The sequence below is a fragment of the Oxyura jamaicensis genome, chromosome 20 (assembly GCF_011077185.1).
Source record: "Oxyura jamaicensis isolate SHBP4307 breed ruddy duck chromosome 20, BPBGC_Ojam_1.0, whole genome shotgun sequence".
NCBI lineage: Eukaryota > Metazoa > Chordata > Aves > Anseriformes > Anatidae > Oxyura > Oxyura jamaicensis.
This window is the reverse complement of record NC_048912.1, coordinates 10545803-10551087: the sequence shown is the minus strand read 5'-3', so window position 1 is coordinate 10551087 and position 5285 is coordinate 10545803. Positions and strand designations below refer to the sequence as shown.

Genomic DNA, 5285 nt, shown 5'->3' with positions numbered 1-5285 from the left:
GGCCAAACTTATTTAAAATGCACTTTGCATTTCTAATGGAAATTGTGGTAATCTTGAATGAAACTTTGAGCTGCAAGAATCCCTTGTCCTGTGAGTAAGGCTGCTGTAGATCCAAAGGTTCTACCACTCATTTTAGGAATAAACAAGCTCTGGTATATCTCTGCTGACTTTTGTGCTTAAAATTCAGTCTCCATTAACAATTCATTGGATAAAGCCATCTGCCCACATAAGTTCCTGAAGCAAATAATTATTCCTACACAGATTACAAATTTAAAATCAGAGAAGCAGGCATTCTGTCAATGGTTAAATGACTTATTTGACAGTAGACCATTCTTTTAAGAATAAAATGCTCAGCAGAGAAGTGAGTGGGCTCAAAGGGAGGCTAAGGCTACACATGATGCCAAGAACTACACATGGTTCTCACATAAATATGTCCTTAATAGTTACTCTTCATACTTCATTGATTGATAGGCCATGAACTTCCGACACTAAAAGTGCAGAGATAATGAAACAAAGAGAGTTTTAGAAATGGAAAGAAAGCCAGGGCATTTTTCCAATTCATTTTTTGAATGTACAGAGCTATATTTCTCTTTGTAGTTCAAATTCTTGAGCCAGATTTGTGAATAAGCATCTTTTGTCCTTGTCCAATAAATATCTCCATAATATGTAGAAAGAGCAGGAATGGAAAACATTGATGCAACTAAATATTAACCATGTCCTTGTATTGGTAACAGAAGAAGGGCTGGGATAACACGAAGACGTGATGTTCAGAGTTTTGGTGACATGATCCACTTCCAAAAGGAAATTGCACAACTCGAAATAGGCACGTTAGATCCATTTAAACACACATCTAAAGTAACAAGGACACAATGCTTTTAGGCAATAATCAGAAAGTAGAAGAAATGGATAGCTGTGCTGTTCCCACTGTATCTGAGCCATAAAAATATGGTACTTCATGGCCAGAATTCAAACAAAGAACCCACATAAGCTTCCAGATTTTTAAGACAGCACGTCAGTAAATGCTGACTTAATTAGATAGCATGAAACCTTTTTGGAAATTTGGCTCTCCTGCAGGTGTTTGAAAAGGAGAACAGGTCTTTTGAAAGATCACTACAGTAACATTCATTACAAAAAGCCCTTGCTGTATGTGATTGATCAAATATGTATTTTTCAGACTGATAATACTGAAGTTTATTTTATGCTGACTCAAGCCATACTTAGCAATTTGCATCCTCAATCGTAAGCATCAGGAAGGCAACTACAAACCATGGGATACCATTTCCCTATAGAAGTTTTGTAGTTGCTGCCTTTCACTCCACTGTCTTTCCTGGGTTAAGCCCTTGAGTCCCCTATATAGACCACTGTCCATCCCAAAAGAGATGTCTGAAGGACTGAGCTCCTTCTAAGTGCTGGTGGAAAAAACAGCCTTTCCCCCCCCTGGGAAAAATGACTGTATGTATGCAGTTTGCCCTGGACAGTAGGCAAATGACATCCAGTCCTCAAATCTGAAGTTTAGTTTGAGAAATTCTTGCTTTGTCACTCAATATATTTTCCTTCATTGCTTACATCTCAGGGGGTTCAGATGGTTCTACTCTTCTTTAGATGTGACTTCTTCCAGCACTTTTTTGTTTGTTTCTTCCTTTTCCTTATCCTTCCAGATACAGGGCACCAGTCCTTTGCAAAAATAGCTGAATGGATGCTAGGTTAGTTGAATTCTATGTTATTTTCTCTGATTCATACCTTTACTCTTTTGCATTGCGAATCTTTATATCTCTCCATCACTGACATGACCTATATTAAAATAGCATCAGAGAAACCTTTTATTCTCACATATAAAGGCAGTAGGACAGAGTGTTGCTATCCCCATCTTAGCCTGAACCAGAGAACATATGTGATTTGCCCAGAGTAGAGAAATGAACTCGCATCTATTTTAGCACCTAACTCATGGCCTGTCTGTCCTCTCTGAAGATTATCTCTGCTGAGATAAAAAAAAAGATATTGAACCTGGTCATAGTACATAAAATCCATTTTATATTACTTTGTATTACTCCACTAATCTCCTGTGAAATTCCAGACTGCAAAGCTGAGAATGAATTAAAGGATTGGTCATTAAAATAACTTCAAATACAGTCAGCCAAACTGTAAAATACAAAATTTAAGCTGCGTGTCGCTTAGTTTAGCTGAGTACTGCTGTAGCTCAGAACACAGCCTGGGCTAATTAGGAGAGTAATTACTCACTGTCCACGCGGTGGCACCCTTGGCAGGTACGAGAGCCCGCTGCTGACTGTTAGCAGCCCTTGAAGGAGGGCGGTTTCACTTGACTGGGTCTTAGGAAGGATCTTGAGAACATGCAAAGGCCCCTCTGAAGGGAATGGCGTTTTGTCTGCGTGCTAAGCTTCCTTATCACATCAGAGCTGCTACAGCTGCATCAGGCTTTGGAGGTCTTCAACTGCTGGATTTTCTCTCCCCATGAACTCTCAGTTTAAAAAATAAGTAAATCTTCAATTTTATTAATACTTAAATACGTAAGTCATGAAGAAAAGAATAAATCCTGGTTTACTCTTTTCCTATTTATTAATCTCTGCTCTCCTAGGTATTTGAATTTTCATCCATTTCAACAGTTTCTCCTTCTTATGTTTTTTTTTTTTTTTTTTTTAATTATTATTATTATTATTTATTTATTTATACTTTTTTTAAGGCATAGTATTTGTTGGCCATAGGACTATGTTTTGTCTCCCTTTTTGCATATCCTTTATTTGGCTCAACATAAATCTTTCAGAAAAAAACACAATATTCATGTCTGTTTTGCACCACACAAGGTTATCTGTTTTCAAAAATTCCTATTCAGATACATTTATCTTTCCCATGTTTCTTCCTATTTGCTGTTTTTAGGCAGTACCATTCTCTCGGAAGAGATTATCTCTTTGTTTTACTGATGTCGGTGACATTTACCATTGTCTTTAATGAGGCCATGTCTTTACCGAAGCACTAGGGCAACAGCATGCCGAGAAGCAGAGGTGAAATAAGGAAAAAAAACAAATGAGAATTCAGGAGAACACTGTTCTGAACACAGCTTATATTATTAGTAGCAGAGAATGTGGTCTATCTGAAATGAATGTCTGGTTTGTCTAGTTTCTAGTGGGTAGTTCCTTTGAGGTGAAAAACAAAACTCTCTCAAGCAGCAGTAACAGTGAAGTGATAGTGATGGGAAACTGTAGAAGGAAGTAACATTTTGGAACTGGCCCACCTAAATACCATTTGTTCCAGATGTTCAGTATAATCCATTCTCTAAATGTTGTGGCATTTATCATGAAGGTTGACTATAATGAATGGTGTTTTTGTTCTATTGGTCAAGACTTTAAAATGGTAAAGATTTTTTTTTTATATATATATTTATATATTTTTTTTTTTTTTTTCAATTACCGAGTGCCAATTCTGAGAGGCCCTGAGAAGACTTGTTTTTCAGGAGTTCATGCTCAACAGCTTCTGAAATTGCAGTCCAAGTCTCCCTGTTTTTTTTTCAGGATATGAAGGTTTCCCAGTTGCAGATCAGAGATGGAACATTAACACCTGAGAAGTCACCCTTGACTCTTACAAATGTTTTTTCCAAAACGTATTCACAGACTGAGGCTATATAAAGTGATTGATTTGTTCTTGTGGCTGCCTGTACTGAAATATTTATTGGAAGTATAGGTAGTGCTGCAGAACTGATCGAAGTATTTCATACAAAGTTAAAAACATAAGGGCATGGAAAGCTAGCAGGTGTAGCTGAATCTTACATGGTTTGCAGATGTACTGTTCAGGCAAAACCACAAACTATAAATACAGCAAAGCTTCCCAGAACTTTGTTAAAAAGAGTTCCAAATTCTTCGTGTTGTGCTGTAGGCTGTTGTTTTTAAACTTTTTTTTTTTTTTTTTTTTTTTTTTTTTTCAGATCTGAATTCTTCCTTCATGAAAGCACAAGGCTTGGCTTTTAGTTTCTTGTATCTTTGTAAGCCCACACCCTGAGTGCAAAATAATGTTGAAGATCACTCCCCTGTCTTACCCTGCCAAAGACAAACTTTCAAGGGGTTTGGGATGTGGATATTCTTTTGTCCTGCTCTACAGACCCCTGACCGAGATAATATCCTTAAGGTTATAAGTATTATTGGAAGGAAGCACAAGAACGCTGTGCTCTAGTTCTCCTGCATGTGGCTTTAATTATAGATACTCATGAATCTTTTTCATACCTGCACTTATTTATTTTTTTATTGAAATCTCTTCCACTCTGTAAGGATTCTGTTGAAATGAGATGCTAAAACACTATATAGGAACTAACTGGACAGATTAAGGGATCCTGATACTACTTTTTACCTTTTTGTTTCTGATTCAACTTGACAGACCGATCAGAAAGGCTTAAATAACTGGGGCCTATTCCTCATGGAAGCACCTGTAAATTAAAAGAAAAGGTGTTTGAGCTGCTTTTCACCATCCAAAGGATGAATTTTCATAATTTTCATACCAAATAGAACAATGTCATTGTCTTATAATGTTTTGGTAAAACATAGGCTTTTTTTTTTTTAAAAAAAAAAAAATAAATTCAGTAATTGCAGCCTTTCATGTCTTTTAAACAAATATTTATACAAGCATGCTCTGTAAAAGAAGATAATCTAGGGTCTGAAGCCATACAGGGAAGTCTTTCTCCTTTTCCATGATGATTTTTTTTCTGAGCTGTTCGATAAGTATTAACCACTGAGGCAGTTTAGAACCTAAAATATTTCTGAATACTGAAAAGAGATCAGTTTCCTTTTTTATAGGTGTGATCTTATTCAGTGTGAGCTACACCTGAGCATCGAAGAGCAGAAAGCAGAAGCAAATTAAGCCCTAAGTCAAAACAAAGTGTGCATTGACAAATATGCAGCAGGACATCCGTGTTTCCAAAGTGCTTACAGTCAGGATAAATTTCATCTCTAGATTCCTGTCAAGTGTCTCAGAAGTTGCTGCTATATTGGTGCTATAAGAATATTAGAAAATTACACGTAAAATATTTCTGGATAAAAGAAAGACCGTGCTTTTAATTTGAGTCTCTTCACAGTTCATTGTAAAACTTACTTGGTTTGTTTTAGATTATTATCAGAAGCAGAGACCCAAGATCAAATTATGCTGTGGTAGGTTCTACAAAGAATTAGTCCAAAAAGGTTTATTCTGTTTAATAACCAGAAGCTGAACAAAGCCAATTAAAAACAAACAAACAAAACAAGAACAACAGAACACAGATTATGGTTTGGTTTCTCAAAGTTATTTAG

General features: G+C 36.3%; 1 long non-coding RNA gene across 1 annotated transcript; it reads right to left on the bottom strand.

The window, feature by feature from the left end:
* Positions 1-1624: 1624 nt before the first annotated feature.
* Positions 1625-2602, bottom strand: LOC118176813. The gene is made up of 2 exons (XR_004755529.1): positions 2239-2602; positions 1625-1791 (listed from the first exon to the last, which is right to left on the bottom strand). It is a non-coding gene; the product is annotated as an uncharacterized LOC118176813 (long non-coding RNA).
* Between the last annotated feature and the right edge of the window lie 2683 nt (positions 2603-5285).